We start from the raw sequence: 26,195 nt of genomic DNA, 5'->3' as shown, positions 1-26,195 counted from the left end.
AGGCAATACCGGTAATATTTATACCTGTAAGGTGCAGAGATTGACGTAAGGATGGACATAGATACGTCAATAAGGATGTCATACGACTTGGTCGTTAGCACATTCTTTTGCTGAAGTTCTCGATGAAATCAAAACAATGGCCGCAGGGTTTTTCCCGGGGTGTCATAGGTTTGATTTGTTTTGAGAACTCCGTATGCCTTATCAGGGGCTGGAGGAATATCGCTTGTCTAATTAGATGGCAAGCGTTATGACATAATCAGATAACACGTTCCTGTGCCGTGGTGTGGCTTAATCAGATAACGGTTTCTGCATCATGGGATGGCTGCTAGTTAACTTGTTAACCAGAACAGGGTCAGGAATAGGGGGATCGATACAGAACCTATAGGAATACATCACACCCACTCCACGCTAACTATGGCCATGTTTACGAATCTAGGCATAGTAAAACATACTGTAGAGTATTGTGTATACCTTACCACCCCAAAATACATATAATGCATTTCGAATTTATCTAATATACGAAAAAATAGTCACATGTATTATATGCACTCATGCTGTAGAATAATGCCAAAGTAATCAAGCATATGTATACATTATTACTAATCGAATATGAGAATTACACATGAAATGGCTCTTAATACAGAAGAAAAAGTTCGAGACCATTCCATCACAGAATAAAATAATTATGAACATACCAGCGGGCAGCTAATGTCTACTTTAAGCAGAAGATAAGTGTCCCGAAAAAATCGTAAAAATATTTTGGGGCTGCTGAAAAAATTGCTGTCCGTGAACTGGAGGGAAAATTGTTCATGGTATTCTGTTATTAAAGTTGAAGGCCAAATTCAGGGAACGCCGTGTGCTAGCTTGCTCAAAAGTCTCTATTTCTGCTCTGGAGAGAACATCATATCATTTAGACTGTCGAAAAAGCTGTCAACAGCTTCCTGTGAGAGTTCCACTAACTCGGAAAAGGATGTAACCATGCATTCATGCGCATGATTGTCTCCATTGACGTTTTGATTAATATTGCTGACAGAAGGTCGTACCTGATCGATGCTGCTTTCATCTTGAACTTCACTACCCCTTAATCGTAGCGGTGAAGTCTCCACGAATGCCGTCATCAGGATTGGCAGCCTTTGAGGGCAGCACAAAGCATGAGCCTTTATTGGGCTCAACAATGTTTCTGCATCCATTGGCGCATCCGATTGTAGCGTCAGACAGGTGTCCAACACGCATTCTTCTCCACACAGCATGCACCTTAATACAGGTAAAACACATCGATGCCACATTGGTCGAAATGAAAGAAACCAAGTCATGTTCAGGTCTCTAAGCCGGGATAGTCCCAGGATTTTTGATATCCGGTCCCGGTATCCAATGGCTCGGATTGTTTCTTCCCTTGTCGCAGGTGTTTTGTCTGTGACACGGTTTGCCATAACGAAATATAAGGACTAAGAATAGAATTCCTGCAATTAGTCCCAAAATGAGGGGAAGTCCGCCAAAAATCGAATGGACGAAATCTGGAAAAATACCCAGTATGGCTTTGAATGGTGTTAATGCCATCGAAAATACTGTCTTAAATACTTTTGAGACTCCACTGGTATCAGAAATATTTAAGATTTCATTCAGGATTTCTGCGAAATGTATGGGGGAATTAGTTGATAACAATGAGTGAATCTCTGCAGTCGTCCTTGCGACTAGGAGATCATACGTTTCTTTTGATGACGTGAGCCTGGTTGGCGTCTGAAGAAGCACTGTTTTCATTCTGCTTAAAGTGTCTATTCGAATAGAAGTAATTTTCAAGTTGGGCCATGCCCTTGCCTCCCTGTCTGGAAAGGAGCTGGGGAACAATAAGCGTCCACAGCACTTGACCTTCGCAGTCGTAGTTATGAGATAAGGAGTCCCGGGCATAAGACTACAGCATCTGCGGTCCACAATTAGAATGTAACTCCCATTATAGAGTCTTTGAAAAAATGGTTCTATCTCTGTTGCAGGTGTGCCTAGCTGGTGACATGAAAGGTTATTTGAGTTCCCTTCACAGGCTCCATGCAAACTAATTCCATTACACAGAAGTGTACCGCTTAGTGACATCGCACAATTATTGCCACTAAGAAACACTTTCTGTCCTTTATTACTGACACATGCATGTGAATAGGGCAAGTTCCATGTTGTCTTAATGTACCCGTTTCCCAATTTTTCGTACATGCCAGCCTGTATATATTTTTGGCAGTATTGAAACCTGAAGGTTGATATTGAAATATTAATTATCCCATGTATTATCCATTCACTGACAGGTCGTTCTGACATTGTCACTGGTAATCTCTCGAGTTTCTCAATGCTCAGGATTGTATAATCAGCACCCTTCTGTGCCATACTGATTTGTTTATCAGTAAGGTTAAAGATATTGAATAGTGACGTTGTGTTGATTAAACGCCAAGGCACATAGCCTGAACGCAGATTTTGTAACGTCCAGCCAAGCTGTACAATAGAACGCAATTGTGACTGACCGTGTTGTAACAACAGTAAGTCTTGCGATAAAATGTCGATTGCTGAAGACACAATGCTGTCCAAAGAAAAAATTCTGGAGGACAGAGTCATTAACCCATTGTCCACTACAGAAAGTGATTTTTCCAAATTAATACGGTCAATTTCCCGTATTCTTTCTGCTGTCTCAATTTGAGTCACCTTCCAGGCCTCGTTGTAAGCTGCATATACAGAGGCTGCTATGAAACGTTTCTGACGCTGTTTGCGCGGTCCCATAATGAAATCACGCAAGTCAGCACCATCAGTAAGTAAAGTTAGGTGTTGCTTAATTTCTCTCAGTGTGGAAGTTTGTAGCCATTGAAGGCATAATTTGCCCACACTGTAGGTGGTTATTATCCCTGGGTGTTGTCTTTGGGAATATCTAGGGTCTGGCCTGGTCAATGTGAACCCCTGTGTTTTGTTCAGGAATCTATCTTGACAGTTATTAGTATCTGTGGGCCAGATTAACCATTGTTTCCAATCAGGATTTGTTCTGTTTTGGTTTAATACATAGTTTACGTCTATCTCTTCATCTGTAGAGCTATTGCTGTCCATTGTTGGCTTTGGAATAGACGGTTTATTTAAGTCTTTGATTTTGGCTAAGCCAAGACAGGTGGTTTGTTGAACAGTGTCATTCAAAAATATAATTTGTTCTGGGATCATGCAGGCTCTAAACAATGATTCTATACCTTGTACTTGCCATTCTTTTGTACCCCAAACACTTTTTACTTCAACATTTTTGTCCCAATAATCAAAACCAAAAGTATTCATTTGTTCAAAAAATGAGTCTGAATATATCAATTTCGTGTTTGTTAGCATGATCTTTGTCCCTGTCTTATTTGACAATTTGAAATAAAATGTTTCAGCATTACTTGTGTTGAACCCTGAAAAGTATGAATATTTGTCGTAAAAGGTTCTTGAGCTTCCTTTTGGAGGGGTTGCACAATGTTCCCATTGATTATAATTTAAAACATTTCTAGGTTGTGCAGATTTATGTAGAAAATGGTTACCATAGTGGTTGTAACAGTACATACTATCATAATTAGTCGAACCCTGCAAATAATCATGTTTGGTAAATTTAGCAGACATCACTAAGTCAGACATCATATCATTTATGTTTTCAAAGTCCCAATCATCAGCAAATGAGCTTGGTTTTACAAAGTCACTTAACGAGATTTTGATTTGGTGTGGATATTTCAGGATTTCAACCGGACCATAAATTTCGTAGTCAGTATTGTCCCATGCTACCCCACCTGGTATAGGATTGGCTGTGAAGTTGACTGAAGAAAGTTCTCTTTTCTCGACGTGTGAAGATGTGTGTGGCTTGAGGATCAAGTTGATTTTCTGACTTGCTGTGTCCATTTTATCATATTTTCCCTCAATGAAGCGTCCCAAAGTTAGTACCATGATGAGCCAAAGTATGAGGATAGATGCACCAAAGCCCACCCAAAATTCAATCCATGGAGAAATCAGATAGGTTTCTTTCAGGTGTTTCAAAAGTTCTTTAGCTTTATCTTTAAAGGTTTTTGATGATGGCTGTGTTTTTGATTCACTGAGGTCTTCAAAGGAATCATCGAAGTTTATGAAGTAGCCGGATGCAGTTCTGTCAATTGTTCCAATTGCTTCAGGATTACTGTTTCTTGCATATTCGTTTGTTACTTCATTGTAGGTTGGTGTGTTATTTGGTTTGTTAGAGGTCTGGGTTCCAATGCATTGTTGCATAGTCCTTGTTGTTGTTCTGTAGGCGTTTCGAATGTGATTAGCCTCTTAGTTTGGACCTCTGTATTTGTAGCAAACCTTGGTGTTCTGCTACTTATCGGGAGTCCACTTGGCCTACTGTTTGTTATCGGCCACATGATTGTGGTTTTACCAGGTCGATGGATACAACTCGGTTCTCCTTTTTACCAGCAAGCGGCGGTAGTACAACTGATCTTGTCCCGTTGATAGACAAGACAGGAACTGCTTTTCTGTAAGAAGGCCCAAATTCCTTCTTTACCGCAATCTTTTCTCTGACTAGATCCCCGACTTTTGGAATCCAGACAGGTCTTGCTGGGACAGGTGGTGGTTCTTCAGTGGTTGTTGGCTGCTGTTTCAACTCTATGTTGCTCAGGTCTTTTCTTGTTTTGTTTAAGTCCTGTAAAATAGCCAAACGATCTTTGATATCAAAGCTTTTTTCCTTCACCACTGAAGTCTGACTGTCAAGATCTAAGACTAACATCCTAGTTCCAAACAATAATTCGTATGGACTGAATCCCTTCAGAGAATTTCTTGGCAAGTTATTTAGACTACGTTGGACACTTATTAGATGTTTGACCCACCCAGCTCCCGAACCTAATACCCTTTCCGTTATAGATAGCTTTATGCCTTGGTTTTTTCTTTACACCATCCCGTATCCCTCAGGAAGGAAGTGAGAAGAATCCCGCTGTGCTATGCTCATTTGGCCGAGCTTTCCCCCAAGCTTGAGGGCTCAAGTGAAAACATTGGTCAAACGTAGCATGCTCCTAGCGTATATGCCATTTAGACTCGCAAATCTTTGTATAACAGTCCAGACGTCAGCCGAGTGCTGGGGATCTACATTATAAGTGGAAACTAGCCTGTATATGTTAATCGGACGCTTTACTTTTTACTGTTGATTCTTTCTGGAGTGAAACGCCACGGTAGTATACCGTTTCTCTCGCCACTGCGATCTCTGTTGCAGTCCGGGCATTTTTTTACAAAAATGTGATGCTGCAGGCTCATGCCTGGCCACCAGTACTCTGATTGTAATTCTTCCAGAGAATCTTTTAGTTTGAGGTGTCTGAGACCCTCGCCCATATGTGCGTCTGCAATTAACAAAGTTCTCCTGTCCATGTTTGGAATTACTCTATCCCCCACTCCAGGGATTTGAGCAAAAGAGACGGAGTTTGCATCGATTATGTATGTATAATTGAGTGGATAGTTGATCGGTAGCGCTGAGCAGTCGCCTTTTGATGACGTTTTCACCGCCAGCACTGTTTCACCGTCAATATTTTTCATTGTACGCTTTTTCCTAGCTACGGAAGCCGATTTAGTTGCTACCGCTGTGGCTGTCTCAGCCAATGAATTCCCTGCAACGTGAACGCCATCACGCTGATGACTCAGTGTATGTATCACGTGAGTCTTTGGTAGTTCTTTTTGTAACAGAACTATTTGTTCCCAAAGCAGTTTTTGCTTTATTGTTGCACCTGTGTCATCTTTGTAACCATTTTGAATCCATGTCTGCAAATCGTTGTTATATGATTTGACGCAGTAATATGAATCGGACACTATAAGTGTCGGGAATTCGTGATCCGCATTATCTAGCGCCATTTTCAATGCTATTATTTCAGTCTGTTGTTCTGAGTGTGTTTTTATTAATAGAGGACTTAATTTACCTCCGCGCCACACTTCTTTTGTAATCTCACATGTGGGGTTGTATGCTTGTTCTCCCCAAACGGAGGGTTGAGCATGTCCGTCTGTATAGATTACACAAGCGTACTGTCGTAATGGCAGAATGTCGGCCGGCAGAGGGAATATTCTTTCATATTCTAGATTTTTTAATTCCTTTAATTCTGGATCAAAGTAGTAGTATACTTTGTCCGTTGTAATTGAATTCACCCATTGTATCCACTTTGGATTCAATGCTGTGGTTGGTAAATTACACGGGGTTGTTAATGCCTCAAAGGCTGATTCTGCTGTTATGACTGTGATGTGTCTACCGTCAGCTTTATCTTTTTCTTGAACTGCATGAACAATGTTTTCTTTAATGCTGAATTTCTTTTCAGCTTCTGTGTACAAGTGTGATTTGAATGCAATTGGTACCTTTTCTCCCTCGTTAGAGGTCAGGTATGTGAATCCGCATTTTCCTGGGATGACTCGAATCACAAGATTGCGTGTGTTATCACGTGTTTCTAATTTTGTTTTAATTAACATGTCTGTTTGTAAGGATCTCAGAATTTCTGTGTGTATTTGAGTCCAATTGGTTCTTTTAAAATCTGGTTTTATTAGATCATAAAGGGGTTTGACCCTTTCTGCGTAATTTGCAATGTATGTTCTTCCGAAATTTAGGAAGCCTAGAATTGACTGTAGGTTTTTTAGTGTTCTAGGTGCTTGGAGTACGGCACATTTCTCTAGGAAATTGTCAGCCAGGCTTTTGCCTTCACTTGATAATTCATATCCTAAGAACAGGACTGTTAGATGGGCAATTCTAGATTTTTTAAAGTTGAATTTGTAACCCTCTGCTGCGAACCCAAGTATTATGGTGTTCACTCTCTTCAAGTGAGTAGCCAAGTCATCATCTGTTAGGTATATGTCGTCGACATAAGATAATGCCTCTTCGTCATATGTTTGTAATAATTCTGTTACTCTCGCTGAGAATAATCCTGGGCTGTTCTTGAACCCTTGGGGTAACCGACAGAATTGTTTTTGAGCGCCATTTATTGAGAATGCAGACAAGTATCTGCTCTCTGGTGCTATATTCTGACAGAAGAATCCATTAGAGATGTCTAATGTTGTTTTGTATTTTTTGCGCACTATGTTATTCATTAGTGCTGCACTATGCGAGTTTTGCACTGCAAAAGTTTTGCAACATGAGTTAAGGTGTCTGTAATCCAAAACTAGACGATATGAATTGTCTGGTTTGGAGACCGGAAACAAAGGGTTGTTCATTTGTGAGGTGCAAGTTTCAATCACCCCCTGGTATTCTAATTGGTCTAGGATTTCTTTTACCTGTTTTTTAGCTTCTTGCTTAATTGGGTACTGTCTTTGTGCAGTAGGTTGTGATTTTAACTGGATTTTGTGAGGAGGAGAATCCTCATCCCATCCTACATGATTTTTATATAAAGCAGGAGCTTGAGCTACTGCCCACTTTCTTGCAAGTGTATATTTTTTATGAATTGGGATATGATTTGAGAAGGCAGGCATAATTATTTCTTCGCCATGAGTGCAGTCCCTGACAAACTCTGGTGGCCAGTCTTTTTCAGCTAGAAGGATGTCATAGCCCTTGGAGAGATTATCCCAAAATAGTCCCCTTATTTTTCTAGTCTTATCCCCCTCTATACGTAATGTTATTTCATATATTTTGTGAGGTTTGCTAACTCTGGTGTCTGCAGTTTCCACTTGAAGGTATTCATTCGTGTCCACTGTCTCCAGATGATTCATAAGGACTTTGCGAGCTATGCTCACTTCTGTTGCGCTGTCTAGCATTGTCTGAGCCCACTCTCCGTTTTTCAGCTGTGTCCTCAGTATTCTCGGCATTGTTGAATACTTTAATACTGGCTACCTTCTTTTTTGGAAATTGTAATTTCTTATTTGGATGAGCAGGTTCCTTGTCTTTGGACTTGACGTGCCCTTCCCTGGGTTCCGATCGTCCTCTTCTTTCCGATTTCTGCGAGGAAGTCTGAAAAGATTGAGAGGGACGTGTATCAAAATCTTGATATCTATCCGGTTTCTTTATATTATCCCTATTTCTAAGGTTGTATTTTTTCCCAGAGGGCTCACTTTGGGGAGACCTGTGTCCTTGGTTTGGAGATTTTTCTCTCCGCCGAGGAGACCTTCCTCTGGACTGGAATCTCTTTTCTTTCGGATTGGATTGTTTGTTTCCATCCCAGTTCTTCTTTTGTGATGTTAAATTATTTTTAATAAATATTTTTTCAGGACTTTCAATCAGTTGGGGTTTTACTGGTATTTCACCTAAACTATCTCTACCTAGTTCTTCATAGGATTTTTCTATGATTCTGGCAATTTCAGCTGGTTGGTCTGCTATATCTGTTTCTTTTAACCTTTGGCGGATCGCCACGTTTGCTGCTTCTCCCTTTATATTGGCTAGTAATATAGCCGAGACCTGCTTGAAGTCTTTCAGTAATTTCATACCAAGAGTTAAAGCGGGTTCTGGACCGTATTCGTCTTGAATTTGTTTTAGCACATCTGGTATTACCGAGATGGATGGAACACCATGCGTTTTTGTGTAGATGGAAGCAAAGACTGTACCCCAAGTGTCACAGTCCTCCACGTGTGGTGCGATTCCCATTGGAAGACAGATAGTCAGAATCCTGTGTTTATCCACAGGAGTGGTGTCTGGAAACACCGCCTCTATTTGGGTGATTTTTTGTGCTAACCAGAACGGTATTTGTTCCCTTTTAGCTGGTACCTTACCTAGGCAGGACTGTATGTTCTGTGATGTAATTTTATTTGTGTTCCCCTGATGAGGGGTCAGCTGTGGAATTTTAATTGCTGGTTGGATTGTTGAAGTCCGCATTACATATTTGACTAATTGTCTATGTATTTTTGTTAATTGTTTTAATTGTATTAAAAGATTTGCTGCAGACATCCCTTCGATGTCTGGATGTGGTGTGTATCCGGCTAGGACCGGCCACGTTGCTCCTGGTCTACCTAATGGACCGAGCCTGGTGATGTGATTGTTGTGTTTTAGGGCGCCATTAAACAAGAGCAGGTGCTCTTGAAATTTAAGTGTTACTTCCACCTCCTCGAAAGGAGTGTATTCTTCAGGAGGTTCCTCTGTTTTGTAATGGTGGAAGACCTTTGTTACAGCGTTTGCTGCTGGAAAGTGTATCCATGAATAGAACACCTCTGTCTGCCGATATTCGTGTGCCTCTATTACAAATATGACTGTGCCACCTCTAGGTGTCAGTCCATTTTCTATAAGTTTTAAAGTTATAGATTTCCTTGTGTTGACCGGGATGAGTATTAAATCCGGGTCAGCTTCTTGCATAGTATTATCAGCTGTTACGAGTTCAGCTGCTACTCTAGCTATCTCTCTTTCTTCTTCAGTCTCTGACATTCTACTGTCAGGAAGGTTATTTTGTTTGTTTGCAGATCAGGTTTCTTATGGAAGCAAAGATTAGATGCACAATATTTTGGAACAGTGTATCCTTCAACGTTGACTAAACCAAGGACCATACATAGGAGTTTCCTCCTGCGAGGTTTGGCGGATATGACCTTTCACCCACTCCAGACGTCTTTGGAGTATTATGGGAAAAAAGGGGTCTGAGTGAAAAAGCACGACTGAGTTACTCTAATGTCTTGCATTAGTTTTATCGCCTTTCCAAACGTTTGGGCGCCATGTAGTGTAGTTCCTATTATCCCAATAGGCTCTGCGCATTGGAATAATACCTTCAATAGTATAGGCCTAGACCAGACGTTAACTAGGTCTTCTATTGTCGATATTAGACTTAAAGTTTTGGGTTTGCCAGCTAGCTCAGAGTTCACTAGAAACTTTCTCGAATAGGCAAGGAGGAGTTGAACCTCCCTGGATAGACAAGAAGGGATTTAGTTTCTGACAACCATAGAACATGACAACTTTGCTCTCCCCTAATCAAGAGTGTATCTCTAGAGTCGTGTGAAAACAAAAGACAACTTATTTTACTCAGTCAGTACGTGCATTCTTAGTCTCACCAGATTGTAGAGAAAAGGAAGAGACGGGCGTGTTCAATAAAAGATGGTATTTATTGATCAGTCTCTTTTCTCATACAAGAGAAATGGATCGATATTATCGCAATACTTATGGTTAAGTAAAGTGCATACAATAAAAGCAGAAGTATAAAATAATACTGTAAAAACATTTATATGGTTTCTAAGCCATATGCAGGTTTAAGATGGATAAAATAGTTATATACATATACATTTGACTAATCGTACTCAACTGGTGTTTCTAACTACGCCTACCCCGGTGTACCTGACCTAAGCCTAATACGTGGGCGGGAATATAAAGTAGCAGTTTAAGTTAAGTTTGTTTTGCCAAGTGACTGACTCAAGAATTCTCTGCGAGGGGTTATTCAGTTCTGTACCTGGAATTTAGGATGAATGAGGGATGGTATCTCTCGTCTCTGGTCTCGATATTCCAGGCTGCCTGCGAGGGCTACCCGGAAGCGCCGGAGCTGGATTTCTCGGCAGGAGAAAGCAGCGTCTCGTTCTCAGCGCGTCAGGAAGGCGGGGCTGCGCCAGCGGGGTCTGCTCTGCTCTGGGCTTCGGCAAGTCTGGCTGCTCCGATCTCGTCACCACCGCGTGTGTTTGCTTAAGGCAATACCGGTAATATTTATACCTGTAAGGTGCCGAGATTGACGTAAGGATGGACATAGATACGTCAATAAGGATGTCATACGACTTGGTCGTTAGCACATTCTTTTGCTGAAGTTCTCGATGAAATCAAAACAATGGCCGCAGGGTTTTTCCCGGGGTGTCATAGGTTTGATTTGTTTTGAGAACTCCGTATGCCTTATCAGGGGCTGGAGGAATATCGCTTGTCTAATTAGATGGCAAGCGTTATGACATAATCAGATAACACGTTCCTGTGCCGTGGTGTGGCTTAATCAGATAACGGTTTCTGCATCATGGGATGGCTGCTAGTTAACTTGTTAACCAGAACAGGGTCAGGAATAGGGGGATCGATACAGAACCTATAGGAATACATCACAGTACATGGCTTAACATTAAAAATGTTCGTTAATGATTGATTGAATTCAATTGTGTTTCTTCACCTTATTTCCACTAATTAACACCTCCTCTCTACTCTCGGAACTTGTATACTGTAGCAGAATATATGAAGGTAAGTATTTGTTGCTTTGATCTTTCACAAATATGTGACATGAAGAGTTTTATCATTTCACATCCTCTGTTAATATACCAAACGGTGACCTGCTGAAACTATTAACACATCAAGTGGTGAACTGCCTGCAAAAGCTCAAATATGCAATCAAATCAACCTGCAACTGGGCATAAGACAGCTAATTCCTATGGTTCAGTGGCCCACTCACCCCTTTAGTCATCTTCCCTCCATAACTTGGACCTAATCTAACACCAGTGTAGGTGATACATAACTTGGGCGTTCTGCTCAACAGCAACCTACCTTTCACCCTGAAGTAAATGCAACCTAAAGCTACATATTGTTCTATTTAAGATGCATCTAAAGGTTCCTGCCCCTTCCTCACACAATTCCTTAAGTGCTAGTAGAGTCATCTTGTTTTGTATTACTTTTTCATGTACTCTCTCAAAAAAAGGGGGATTCACCTCGATATATATTTCAGGTCTTGTGTCTTTAGTTTGTATTTGATTCTGGTATTTATTATTTATTACTCCTTTGGTGCCCTTTGTTAAAATAGTTTTATTTATATTTTTAAATGGCACACTTTAAGGTTACAGAAATATTGACAACATACAAGATACTTCTTGCGCAGATAGTGGTATGGGATTTATCCTTTGCAATTCAGTGAATCATTTGTGTTTAGTGGGCCACCGAGGAAGGTTATCATTATTTATGAATTTCTATGACCGTGCCCAAACTTTCAGGAAAATGTTGTAATTGTTATTGAGGATTGCCTATATCTTTTCTATGTATCTAGTACAGTTATCCAACCCTAAAGAGGTATTTATATTATGTAATGGAAAACAATAATTTGAAGGTTGCTTGTAGTTATGAAACCAAAGTATGTTAATCGATTTAAAGTACAGCCAGACCACCGTTATAGGTGGATTAGTGACCCTTTGGTTGTTTTTTGGCTAAGGTGCAACTTCATATTTTAGATTTTCTTGAAAGGTTGAATGGCTTTCCTAACTGCTGGAGCTTAATCGCTGTAAAGACAATGAGGTATAATATTAATTTCGGTAACACATTATCCTCCCAAGCTATCTCAGACTTTCTCAGTTTAGTCATGCCATGGTATAGTGAATTAAAATGTTTGGGAAAATTATAATATTGTATGCAATTCAGAGGTTTAGACAGTCTGAAATGTTTCACAAAATGTTATTCCCATCAAAAGTATTAAATAGCAGCTAAAAGATAATTCCAGTTCACTCTGCTAAGTTCAAGGTTTTTGTTTTCTGATACTTCATTTTAAATCCCTAAACGTTACACAACAGTCCAAGGTTCTCTAATAGTCCAGGTAGCGAGCTTACAGAAATGCTTCATAAGCATTTATGGACCAAAAAGGTAGTTTTATAATGAGCATTATTTTGTTTCAAGTCCTTTTATATTGGTAATCTGTTGAACGATATGTACTACTGACTTCATGCTGGAGAAAGGAGCAGTCTCGTACTCAAGTAACCACTAACTTGAAGATCGGAATGTTGCTGCAGGAATAATATAGAACCCACCAGTCTCCTTCCTCATCAAAAGTGATTCATATGTCCAAATGTTGCTGCAGGAATAATATAGAACCCACCAGTGTCCTTCCTCATCAAAAGTGATTAATATGTCCAAGACTGCACTCAGTGGTGACGGCGAAGAGGGCCTCGGAGGGATAGTGTTATTAGAGAAGGCACACAAGAGATGTCTGTGTGTATTCACACAGCTCATCTCGGTCAGAAGGAGTTTCTCTCGGATTTTCTGAAGCCTCTCAAAAGTGACAGTTTTTTTTTATACTAAACAGAATACAATTTACTCTCTACTTTTACATCAACTTTAAATACATGCCCCTTTTTCATTTACATGGATTGCGCATGAATTGTAGCATTCTACAGGAAATTAGACATTCATAAAATCTACTCTAGTAATCTGTGGTAAACATTCAGCATATCCGTGGCTCACGACCATTAACTTATTAGAGCCAAAAGAATCATTATTTGACTGGTCTTGTTGTGTTGCCCTACAGAAATTGTTAATGGTCCACAAATTGAGACCAAAGAAAGTTTTACACAGCATCTGCATATAACACTTTTGAATCCCAAATGACAAATGGTGCAACACAACTTTAAGTACATGACTGAATCCTAGTCCTTCGGTGCAGGGGAAAGTACAAGGGCCAACCGGAAACCCGTAATGCAAATAAGTAATATCTAATTCTTGCGAGCTATCACTAAGCCTCTGAAAACAGTGCTGGGAGGGGTTGAATAATTACAAGGATTCGAGGAAAGGCTTTAGAGTGATGCTGCAGAAGAAATTTAAAGAAGCACTGCAAACAGAACATTCTGGAAAGTTGTTCTTGACATGTGGCTTCAAGGTGATCTCTTTTTTGAAACCCGAAAAACAGATGAAGAGCTGAGCCAAGCAAAGGAACGCAGGTGAAGAGCTGAACCGAAACGGAGACTTCTGCTCATCAATAGGGAGGAAAGCCAAGCACCAGGCTACACCCTAGGTTACAGCCTGGAGAATGATCTAATTCTGCAGTAGATCATTGAATCCCGCTGAAGCCTACCCATCAGATGGGACATATGAGCACAGCTTTCGGGGTGCCCATATTAGGACTAGATTGACATTTCTGGTCATGGGGAAGATAACAGCTGGGCACTTGTGACAACCACAGGTATGGTCAGTTTTACGCTGGTCACACAGCGCGGATGTCCTCTCGAATTGTAGTGCTCTTTATCATGGGATGCAAATGGGCTTCCGATAATGTCCAGAACCAGCAATAGATGGGGTAGGGGCAAGTATCTGGGAAAAGAAATAATGGGTGGCACGATGTTGTTATATAAACCGATTTTAGTACATAATAAGACATTATTGGCCAGTATACATTTTTAAGACCTTTCTACACAAGGCTATTTTTTAGAGAACCTGCAAAAGAAAGCTCTAGACTTGAGCAGGGATGTTGAGAAATGTTTCTGGATCATTGGATCTATAATCCCCTCCGATCCATGCCCAGTCAGCTGCCTCTTTGATCCTTAACAACAGCTCAAATTGTCCAATCCCAGCACTGCAAAGGGCAGAAGCTCCCTACGAAGTACAGGTGGCAGGTCATGTGGGTAATGCACAGCATTCTGGTAATTCCTTCTGGCTTCCATCTGTACCCACCTGTTGAAATTGCCCACTTCCAGCAGTGCAGAGAGTAGTGGTTCCCCAATAACCGTTGCGGGCAAGACACATGACCCTTCTGAACATGCATCCAATCAGCTGAATTCTCTGTGCTTTCCACCTTCCCAGTCTAAGGCATTTACTTTACTGTGGCATCTGCAGCAAAAGGATAACAAGGATGATGTCTGTGTGGGCCTTTTAAGGGCAGGAAGGGGGTAAGGGCTAGAACTACAAGCCATCAGGTAAGCCAGCAATACTGTGTGCCTGAGTTACCAAAAGCTGCACCCTATATCTATATTTACACTCAGGGCATGCAAAAAAAAATCACACACGTACACAACCTTATTCATGTTTCCCACACTAGCAAGCAGCCACCCTAGTTGTCAGTAAACTAGGATACTTAACGCAGAAGCAAAACGGTAGCTGATGCCACACTTATCTTGATGTGGTAGCCACGAAAGAGAACAGTGGCAAACCACAAGATGAAGGGGTATGAGGTTAGAAAAGGAACTCCTGGGATTAGAACCTGTAAAGGTTGACACATGGTTAGACCCTCGCTTGCCAGATCAGATTCAAAGAATACTTGGCATAAGGGTAAGTAAATTCTCCTCCCTCAGATCATGAGATTTCTGGGCCTACCGAACAATTGAATGTTGTTTTTTTCGTGGAGCAAGGTTGAGGGAGATGATATGGGATAGGAAGAAAGGACTCTGAGCTGAAGCCCTCTGAAGGAAGGGCAGACATACTGTATCAATGTTTAAACGTGCAATTAAATAACTTTCAATACTGTAAACAAATGTTTGTTCCACCTGAGAGCACTCTGTAGAAAGATCTCTCAAAAGTCCTATCAAACAGGATGTCGTCATGAAGCTGCAACCACAGCTCAGGGTAAACCTTCCTTCAGTGGAGCAAAGCTGGAAATACAATGACTGTTCCTTCTGGGTTAACTACTGATGATAGCGTAAACACCAATTGCTAACAAGAGTTGTCCAGGTTCAAATCCCTGAGAATATCTCAAATAAGGTTTCAATTTCAGACAGTGCAATATTGTCTCTAACACCAATTTCAGACAAGAGTTACTTGGGTCAAAATTCCTGAAGCTGTGCCAAAAAGACGTAACTTCAAGCTACCCAAGATTCTCATTATAGGGCTTGGCCGGCCCTCCAGTTAAGTTCAAGTTGTCAACAATAGTAAACTAAAGGCAAGGAAGATGGCTGCACACTAGGAAAGCTGCGCTGGCAGATCACAGCAAAACACCAGAAATCCGTTATTATTCGACATAGAAAGGACACCTACCGGCTCGTGTTGTGGAGGAGAGTTGGCTGACAGCTTTCGGAGACGTTAGGAACCAAGCACAAGAGTTTTCCAGCAGTTGTTCAGAGGCCCGGGCTGTACATCCTGAAGTAAGAAAATGGCACCCGCCGCCTAGGAGCACCGCTGCTGAAGGATCGCGAATGGTGGCTGGGCCTGGGGAGCTGCTGGCGAGCTTCTGCCGTTGAGGAGTGCTGCAGACGGCTACCGACTCGTGTGGCTGAGGAAGTAGTGGCAGACAGCAGTTGGGGACGACCGGAGCCGAGTGCAAGTGTTTGCCTGTCGTTGGCCCGACGGCCCGGGCTGTGAATCCTGAAGTGAGAAAATGGCGCCTGCCACGGCAGAGCGCCACTGCTAAAAGACCGCGACTGGCGGCGGGGCCTGCGGAGCTGTGGGCGGCTGCGGCGCAGAGCTACTGCCACTGAGGAGTGCTGTGGACCGGGGGGGGGGGCTGCGGCTGGCCCCAAGGAGAGCCCCGTGTGCTGGGGACTTGAGCTGCCCTGTCAGTTACGGCCCGCTGAGTGACTTGGGGCTCGGTAACGGACCTGCAGCCTGGGGCGAAGAGAAACTGCGACAAGCCGGGCGCAGCAGAGGCAGGAGCACCGTGGCTGGCATAGCGGGCGGAGCGGAGGCCCAACTGTGTGTGGTGTCCGTTGGTGCCACAGAGAGACTGAGGGAGAAGAAGCGGCAGCAGCGTCCTCGGGCCTAGAGTGACGGGCTTAGCTGAGGCCTCAGCACACACGGACCCAGCGAGTGAAAAGCCTGGTGTTGTTGCCCCCCCCAGCCTGGAGTAAGTGGGGCACGGGCGGCGCTCCTCAGACTTGGAGCCTTGATGGAATCTGGCCCTACCCTGGACAGTAGCAAGCCCTGAGAGTGGAGCGGGGTTGCGTCCAGCACTTGGTGAGGACCGAAGGGTGGGCCGTGGCCTGTCCAGCGGGCGGCCCTGAGTCCCCATTCGGCACACATTGGACCAGACAGAAACAGCTGCATAGGGCTCAGTGAAAGACCGCATTGTAGTCGGTGGACCAGAACAGCGGAGGGGCCAACAAGCGGTGCACACCGGGATATTGGGAGACCCCCGGCTGCGACTGGGCCAGAATTGTACTCCAATCTGCACGAACGTGAGGGTGAGCCCCTAGAGGCCTGCCGGAGAGCGTTGCAGGCTGCTCGGCTATTATCTGGACTAGGATCCAGACGCAGGACCAGAGGCTATTACCCGACCTAGGAGCCAGACGCGATCTGGGTGCCAGCCACTCAACAAGAGGCTTGAGGACACCGTGATCGGCAGGGGAGTCTGGGAGGCCCACGAGTGCGGGGATTCCTTGCCGGGTGACCAGTGGACCGATTAGACTGCTGAGGCACGGCTTAAGTCATGGAACGCAACAGGCTGACTGCGCAAGGCCAAATAAATCAAATTGACAAATACACTGTCGCCATGGGCAGGGAGGAGGGCCACCAAGGTGGGAGCTAGCAAAGCGAGGCAGAGGATGACTGGCCTGACCCCTCGATTAGGGACATTATGATGGCCATAAAGGAAATGCGCGGCAATATGGAACCCAAGTTGGACTCCGTCACTGAGGAGGTCAACCTTCTCCGAGCAGACTTCAGGAAAATGTCAGACAAGGTGGCGGAGGCGGAAAGCGGTATTGGGAGCCTACAGTCCAAAACGAAGATACTCGAGGAGCAGGTCGCCAAACTTACCAAAAACCAAACGGACATTGTGGCTCGTCTGGAAGATCAAGAAGGTCGGGCACGACGCACCAATATCCGCATCGTGATGGTCCCGGAGGGAATGGTGGGCCTGTCCGCAGACTGCTTCGTTGAGGACCTGATCCTTAAACATCTTAAGCCGAAACGTCTTTCTAACTTCTTCTCGGTGGAAAGGGCTCACCGTGCTTTGGGGGGGGAGGCCCAAGCCTGGGGCCCCTCCATGCACCATTATTGCCCGGATCCTGAACTAAAGGGATTGGGACGCCATCCTGCAGGCATCCAGAGTGTCCGGAGATTTGCAGTTGGAAAACGCCACAATTCGCTTCTTCCCGGACTTCACGTTACATGTCCAACGACTGCGCAGATCCTTTGAAGGGATCAGGAGATCCCTCAGAGACCAAGGAGTGAAGTATATGATGTTGTACCCGCGCAACTTAAGATCCTAGACGGTGAGAAGGCATATTTCTTTGACTCACCGGCAGAGGCGAACGACTGGATTGAGGGCTGGCAGACCGTGGGCCGTCAGAGTGGTCTTCGATGATCAACCCATAATCGCACTGGCCAGGAAGCTCAGAATAAACACACGCCACCACGAGAGACCCGAGAGAGCGAGCAGACTTCAGTTAAGTTACTATAGCAGTAAGGGTTGCATGGGATGATTCCTTTCGAGAGGGGGGGTGGCATGCTCCCTGGGTCCTGGAATTTCCTTGGGTGCCGGGCAAGACGCTCCGGGACTGTGGTCCTCTCCAACGTTGCAAGGTCGGGCCTCATAGTTATCACCTGTGAAGGTATAAGGTTTTCAGCACTAGTTATTGGGGCTGGGGGGGGGGGGCCTGGGGTGGGGAGGTGGGGTCCTTCAATTTGTTCTGTCCATGGAGTGTGCACTCCTGCAATCAGATATGTCTCTTTCTTCGGATTGCAGGCTTATGTTCCCTCGTTTGGTTGACATGGGGATGATGGGGCGACAGGCACTCTGCGAGTTTAATTGGTGGGTAGTTGGGGGCCCATTTGGCAGGGAGGGGGGTTTGGGCTGGGGAGGGGGGGGGTTGGTTTGAGGGGAAGTTTATGTTTGGCTCATGGCGATTCAAACTCAAATGTATGGTTGTTTCATCTGGGGGATATGCAAAGGATGGGGAAAGATCCGAGGTATCACAGGCCCCTGTACAGGAATGGGTGACCAGGCACAAATAAAGATTTGGACGTGGAACGTCAATGGTTTGGGCAATAAGGTCAAGAGGACACTAGTTCTGCAGCATGTGAAGTGCCACTCCCCAGACGTAGTGCTCCTACAGGAGACAGATCTTCGTGGGAACAGATGCAAGGCCTTAGACCGATTTGGCTATAAGATGGTGGTCCACTCGGGGGTTCATGTCTGGATCCAGGGGAGTGGGATTCTAGTCCGCAATACCCTTTCTACGATAATCACAGGCACATGGACGGAGGACTTCGGGTGTTTGGTGTCCGTGGCAGCCAGATGGAAGGGGCGAACAATAGTTCTTAGCTTGTGTTATATCCCACCCGGCCTGCATGCCCCGACGTTTAAAAAACTGGGAACCCACTTGACGGACCTTCCCCAGGGACCGCTTGTACTGGGGGGAGACACTAATGCGGTCATGGATGCCGAATTCGATCGCTCAGGGGTCAGGCTGGGCAATAAGGAGGAAATGGGCCTACTGGACTTTATTACAGCAATGGGTCTAGTGATATATGGCGCACAGACTATCCCTCCCAAAGGCACTACACATTCTACTCCGCCAGACATGGGTCCTTCTACAGATTAGATCACATATTCACACGGGGAAACCAGCTGGGGGACTTTGGGGAACCCTGCATTATGGCCCGGGGAATCTCCGACCACTCCCTTGTGGGCGTGGTCCTCAAAGGGGTGACAACTGCCAGGGCATTAGGATAGATCCATGGCGCCTTAGAGACGACTCCATAACTGACAAGTTAAGAGAGTACTCCCAACAATACTTCACCGAGAACCAGGGCTCGGTCGACTCCCAGCTAACCCTGTGGGAAGCTTATAAAATGATCCTGAGAGGCCAGGCCGAAGCGCTGATTGGAGCCCAGAAAAAGGAGGAATCGTTACAGATTCGGCAACTGGAAAGGGAAATTGAGTATTTGGAGTGACGGGCCAGCGAGACACACTCACTGGACCAATGCCATGATCTCACCCTCAAGCAAAGCAAAAGGAACTTTGGTCGCTGGCAGAGGGTGAGTTCCTCGAAGCATGGGATGTGGGGAAGCTCCCACCTTATCAGCGAGAAGCTACGATTGTGGTCATTCATAAGGCTGGGAAACCGGCTGACCAGTGTTCGTCTTAACGGCCCATCTCGCTGCTTAACGTGGAGGCCCAGATCTTGGCCAAAGCCTTGGGGACGAGACTGATATTGGTTCTACCAGACTTGATCCACGTCAATCAGTCAGGTTTCATGCCCCATAGGAGCACTCGGCACAATTTGAGACGGTTATACGCGGTCCTTTGCATGACAGAGGATGTGGGCAGCACTCAAACGGCCTTGATGGCACTGGACTCCTCAATGGCCTTTGATAGCATCGAATGGCCATACTTGTTCATGGTTCTCCAGAGACTGGGCTTCGGCCCGGTTTTCTGTAACTGTGTGTGCCTGCTGTATGAACAGCCGGTAGCGAGGGTGAGAGTTAATGGAACGATGTCCCGAGCATTTCCCCTGCGCAGTGGAACTAGACAAGGGTGTCCCCTGTCCCCTCTTCTTTTCGCCCTGGCCCTTGAGCCGCTGGTGCACTGCATTTGGAGGGACAGGTCTTTCTGGGGCCTGGCGCTCAATGATGAGTGGGAGGAGCGTATATCTCTATACGCAGACGATATTATACTCTACATGGCCAGACCCTACCACTCGATAGCGCAGGCCCTTCACCTCTTCGAATTGTTTAGTAGCTGTTCTGGCTATACGATCAATGAGCCAAATCCCTCATTTATCCCCTATCGGGCCCTCCACCGAGGATCCTGAGGTGCTGCTCGGCCTCGATAGCAGCAGATGGATTCAGGTACCTGGGGGTATATGTCACCAGGGACAGGGCGGAATTCTTCACCAAAAATCTTGAGCCCCATCTGGCGCGGCTGTCATCGGACATGACCCACTGGAGGTCCTTGCCTCTCTCCCTAATGGGACGTGCCGCGCTATTTAAGATGTTGGCATTGCCGCGACTCCTATATATCCTACAAAATACGCCGTACCCGGTTCCAGGCGGGGTGTTCAGGCGTATATCCCGGGCCGTGCGAACGTTGCTATTGGAGGGTGGGAACCCGAGGATAGCAATGCAAAAGCTCACAAGAGGAGTGTATGACGGGGGCTGGCCCTCCCGGATGTCCAATTGTACTGTTGTGCTTCTGAGCTGCAAGTGGTCAACGATTGGGTTTACCCGCCGGGTTCGAAACCAGCTTACAGAATTGATAGATATGTTATGCCAGGAGGTAATTGCGAGCCGCTCCTATACTTGCGAAGGTTGCGCGGAGAACTACCCTTGCACACGGGGGTCGTGCTCCAATGCTGGCGGGAGGCCAATACATTTCTGGGGTGGGCAGGCACCCTAACAGGCAGGACCCCGCTATGGCTCAGGGACCAGCTAACGGAGGTAAAGAGGCTAACACGCTTCAAGGGATGAAAATTAACTGGGATCGAATACCTGGGCGATGTATGGAAAGGGGATGCCCCTAGTTCCTTTGACTACCTCAAACAAGAATACCACCTACACGACTCCCAACATTATCACTATCTGCGCCTCACACATGCACTGCGCTCTCACATACACTCCGACACTTCGATCCCAGAATACTCTCCCATGGAAGACAGGCTCCTCCTTGATCCCATTCTCGAAAAACCGAAGACCACTATCTACCGTAAGCTCATAAATAATATGCCTGACCCACTGGTGTCTCTGCGGGAGAGATGGAAGGGAGATATTGGAGACCTGGAGGAAGAAGATTGGCAGGATGCCCTGCAAATCCCCCGTGAAATTGTAATCCGGATAAGGTTCTGCCTCGTACAATAAAAAATGTTGCGTCGGGTGTACTACCCGCGCACACACCTGTTCTCATGGGGCAAGAGCCTGTCCCCGCTATGTGTGAGGGGATGTCAGGAGGAGGGGACATTCTACCATATACTCTGGGAATGCCCGAACATAGTGCCCTTCTGGACAAAAGTAGCACATACAATGGCAACAGTGGTGGGATCCCCGGTCCCGGTGGAGCCTAGGTGGCTTTTACTTATGAATCATGATTAAAGGACCCACAGACTGGTCCAGATATAATGAGATTTGGTTGGCCATGGCAGCCGGGGTGGACAAACGTAATATTTCCAGTTGCTGGGGGGCGCAGGTGCCCCCGCAATGGGACCAATGGCTACGAGATCTGGACTGGTGTCAGAGGGCAGAGGAAACGATATACAAGTCCAGGGGCTGCGTAAAGAAATGGAAGAAGATATGGGGGCCTTGGCGAAGGTATCGAGCCACACAGGGTGGGGAGTGGGATGGAGTTTAAGTGTAATCGAACCATTGTACTGAAAAGTTTGCCTGCGATTGTACCATGTACTGTTGTTATCCTTCATGCCTTGTGAACACAGCTGTATAATGAATGAGAACATGAGCAAAGTTAATAAAAAGATTTAAAAAATAATAATAAACTAAAAGATTAACTTACCGCTCTCCTAGAGCGCATAAATCAAATCTTTGCATGCTATCCTCTCTCAAGACTCACTCTGTAGAAGAAAACGTGTGAAAATCCAGAAGATCTTACTGTTTGCTGGGAGTCTCAATAACCGGCAGTTGGGAATCGAAGGGGGCTCCCTTTATAGACAGGCACCATCCAAGATGACTTTCTGGATGGGCGGCACAGCACAATAACATTTGACACCCGAATAAGGGGCATGGAATTGTTACAGGCCACAAAGCTTTCTTTTACAAATGGTTGACTTGCCAGATTGATGCTTCTTGTCAGTTAACCAGATTTTTACAGCGCCTTTGCAAACTTGATGAGGTCTTCCCAGTGGGGATCATGACACTCAGCAGAACAGACCCTTCTCTTCCAGGGCATCCTCATCAATAGTCATAAGTACTGAATGGTTCCGTCCACAGGTGGGATCCTGGAGCACTTTAAAAACATATACATACAGAAATAAATATGTATTCATTTAAAAAAAGAAGCCAATCACATGAAAATTGGTTATTGATTAAAAGTGACGAGGAATATCTTTCACAAACCTCTTTTTAAAAGGAAACGAAAATGGAATGTTGGACAGTGTTAGCCAATAGGCGCAATGCAAAGCCCAAGAGAGATATACTGTCACAGTGCCTTTAAGGGCAAAGCAGAACACCCTTCATGCCCCACAGGTGACTGTTAGGTCAATTAATTTTTCGGTTCCTGGAAACTGGATCCTGGGGCACTGAACTCTGCCTTTTTTGCTAAAAATCATAGGATAGCCTTGCAAAACCTTAATTATTGAGATTCACTGGACATCTTTAGACATTTAGAGCATGTTTAACCGCATGCGCGCTAGCGGTTTTCCCGCTGCGCGCTGCGAATTTCAACAATCCCGCGTTACGTGACAAGGTCAGCTCGTCATCCGCGTAGCGCAGGTTACGCCCATGACGAGCTGACCTTGTCATTAGCGCCGAAGGGGTTAAACCTTTTCTGGCAGGGAAATATTTTTTCAGTCAGAAATGCCTTCACTTTTGTGACGTGACCTTCTTGTGAAAAAGTAAGGCTCAGACAGACCCCCACAAGGTCTGTATCCTTTGCTTTCCAGAATATCATCTTCCAGAATCCTGCAACCATTGCCAGAAGTTTTTCTAGAAGGACTCTGACGGACAGAGAGAATATCAGGTTTCATGAATTACAGGAAATAAAACTGCATGAAAAGACTGCTGGCTCTTCAAGAGATCATGGGAAAGGTCACTCTTCTTCCCACTCCAAGGACTCCCCCAGGGTCAGATCCAAGGAGATGAGTCACCAAAGGAAGAGGCGTCGCTTCGGACTGACGTCGAGAGCATGATGCTGAAGAATATAACGTCTAACATCTGGCAATCTGCCTACATGCTCTCTGTCATCGCTGTCGAGACACCACTCGAGTTCAAGACGCTATTCAATGTCGAAAAAACCCTGGCACTTGCTGTTGAACCATCCATTGTGTCGAAGATTTTGGAAACTCCATTTAAACCTCATTTGACATCCAGAACAGACATACAGAAAAAACAACTATGTGGCACTCTGTCCTCAGAGTCTTCTTTAACATATTCACCTTCTCTGAATACTTCTGAAGTACTCCTGTCAGTTACCCCATCACCAAGGAGAGCGACATCCCCTAGATCTTCATCAGATCCTGTAACATCTTCTAGGCTTTCTCCTAGGACTTTCTCTCGACAACTTACTTCTGTTCCTACAAGGCCTCAGAAACATAGAAATTCACCTTCTTGGTCTCCACCTAAATCTTGAAATCAAGCAAGACATCTGTTGCACTTCAAGTTTAAAACTCTATCTCTGAGAAAATCTAGAGAGATCTCTTCATTTTCTCACTTTAAGCCGAGGAGATCCAGGAGTCGATTTAGCAGATGGTTATGATCTCCACCGGACAGAGAGCAAAGATATGGAGTATGTAGGCTGAAAGATGTGCAGACCATCTGCTTTTACTATCAAAGCTGAGAGTGCTTTTGCCCTCTTGGTGATATGACTGTTCCCTCTGGGAATCCTTTCAAAAATATCATAAGAGATACCAAAGAAGACCAGCAGGACTTCCAAGACGTTCTAGAGAAGGTATGCTTGTCTCCAATCAGATCATTGAAACAGTAGCAGACATGTTGGATTTAGCTGCAGCATGGTTATTGCCATGGAGTCTGCATTAGACACAATTCCTAGCTAGGACTGACTGGTCTAAAGCCAGGGGTACAACAGAGAATCCTGAAAATGCCCTTTTCAGATACTCACTTTTCACCGATGTAATGTAGCGTATTGAAACAGGTGGAGTTGCTCCAGGTTGTTGGGCTAGTGAAGAAAAGAGAGTACAGATGAAGGTACAGTTCCTATAAAAAGTGCTACTTCCCTCAGAGGGTCCAAACCCCTCACTGGTCACACCAACAGCAAAGACAACCGCACCACCCTTGTAAGTCCTCCAGAGGTAGCAGAGGTCAGCAGCAGCTAGATGCGTCCACACAAAACTCCCTGCCAAGCAAGGACTTCCTTCTTCCCCTTTTTCTGTTGCTTACTCCGGTATTTTCTGGTTAAAAAAAAAGGATCAAAAGAGGAGTTCAGACCCATCCTCAATCTGTAAATACTGAAAAAATTCATAAAAAAAGAAAAGTTCAGAATGCTTGCACTACACCAGGTCTACCCTCAACTATATCTAGAAGACTGAATGTATGAAATAGACCTTCAGGATGCTTAGTTTCATGTACCAATTACAAAAAAACATTGAAAGTGTCTTCATTTTGTAGTAGCCTCCTTTTTGTTTTATTTCTATTTCTAATAACAGAAACCAAATCATATAAACTTTCACAGTATAAACGTATACAGTGTCCAATATTCACCAGTACAGTCAGAAGCTTCAACGAGAGGTGGTAGAAAGCAGCCATGTCCCACAGTAATAACACATACAACCTAGATAATGTATACCCAGGAAGGGATAAAGGTTGCGACCTTGTAGGGCTAGTAGCACACTCGGCCGGTGTAGTATCAGTGTGGGAGTGCAGGGTGAAGAGCAGGTGGGTCGGGGTGTGTGCATCGCTGTATGTCAGAGTTTCCCCATATCCTCTCATATTTTTCCATTTGATCATTTATCTGGTATATGACCTGTTCCTAAGTCGCCGTTTCATTAATTACTTGGTGCCATGTATGAATGCTCGGGGGGGGGAAATTGATGTAGAATAACAGTGCGCCCAATGCTAAAGCCATGGCAAACCGTTTCTTACATTGATGGGTGACCTCCGGGTAAAGCGCGTTATCGTGTAAGAGTGCTGTCTGTCCCATCAGTTGTGTTCAGATACCAAGATTGGTGCACATAGCAGCCTTGACTTCTGTTCAGTATGAGACTGTAGTGGAGTGCTCCCATAGAATCTACACAATGTCACTGTGAGGGATGGAACACCTCCAACACCTCTCTCCCGGCTGAATGCTGGTGTCGTGTAAGCATTTCGGAGCTCCAAGCGCTTTCAATACAAAGTCCTGTCATTCGTACCACCACAAACATTTGCAAAATGTTTGGTCATTGTTGCAGCACATCTAAGGAAACAAAAAACATTGTCTATCCTTACCTGGATGACTGGCTATAAAAGGTGCATCCTCAGAAGAAGCTCTGAAGCATTTTCAAATATGCTTCAACACTCTTGCAGTTTTGGTCAAAAGTTTCAGACGAGGACTATACAGCAATGCTTAGATGACCAGTGGAATCAGTTGTCAGACAAATGTAGGAAGGGACTGAATCTCTCAAAAATGGCAATTCAGTCCCTCCTAACATAAAGCCCATAAGGTCTGACTCATCCGACTCCATTTTAATTAGGCCCCATCACCTTCTTCAGACAATGTAGGTCACCATTTCTGACAAAGGAGGTTGCCATCTTTAGACAATGGAGGATGCCATTTTAGACAATGAAGGTCATCATCTTTAGACAATGGAGGTAACCATATTTCTCAATGTATGCAGAATCATTGTCATGTCTACCATTTGATGCAGATGTCGTCTGACCTTGTCTTTCTAAGAACTCTGAAAGTGTCAGGTCGTTCTACTAATGACATAGTAATAGATATGACATCTAATGCGACATCAGTCTGGGACTACGTATCACCATGTTAAGGCCAAATAAGACTCTGTATAGACATATAGCCAAAATAATGTAGTCTGAATCGACATCCTCTCAGTTATATACTTTTATAAGGAAACATCTGGGA

General features: G+C 44.6%; 1 protein-coding gene across 3 annotated transcripts in view; it reads left to right on the top strand.

Annotated features, from left to right (window-relative positions):
• The window catches only part of MTIF2 (mitochondrial translational initiation factor 2), a 348,454-nt gene that overhangs the window by 269,043 nt on the left and 53,216 nt on the right, over positions 1-26,195 (top strand). The window lies entirely within an intron of this gene.

The sequence above is a fragment of the Lissotriton helveticus genome, chromosome 6 (genome assembly GCF_964261635.1).
Source record: "Lissotriton helveticus chromosome 6, aLisHel1.1, whole genome shotgun sequence".
Classification (NCBI taxonomy): Eukaryota; Metazoa; Chordata; class Amphibia; order Caudata; family Salamandridae; genus Lissotriton; species Lissotriton helveticus.
Note: the sequence above shows the minus strand (reverse complement) of the source record. Positions and strands in the feature narration are given on the sequence as shown.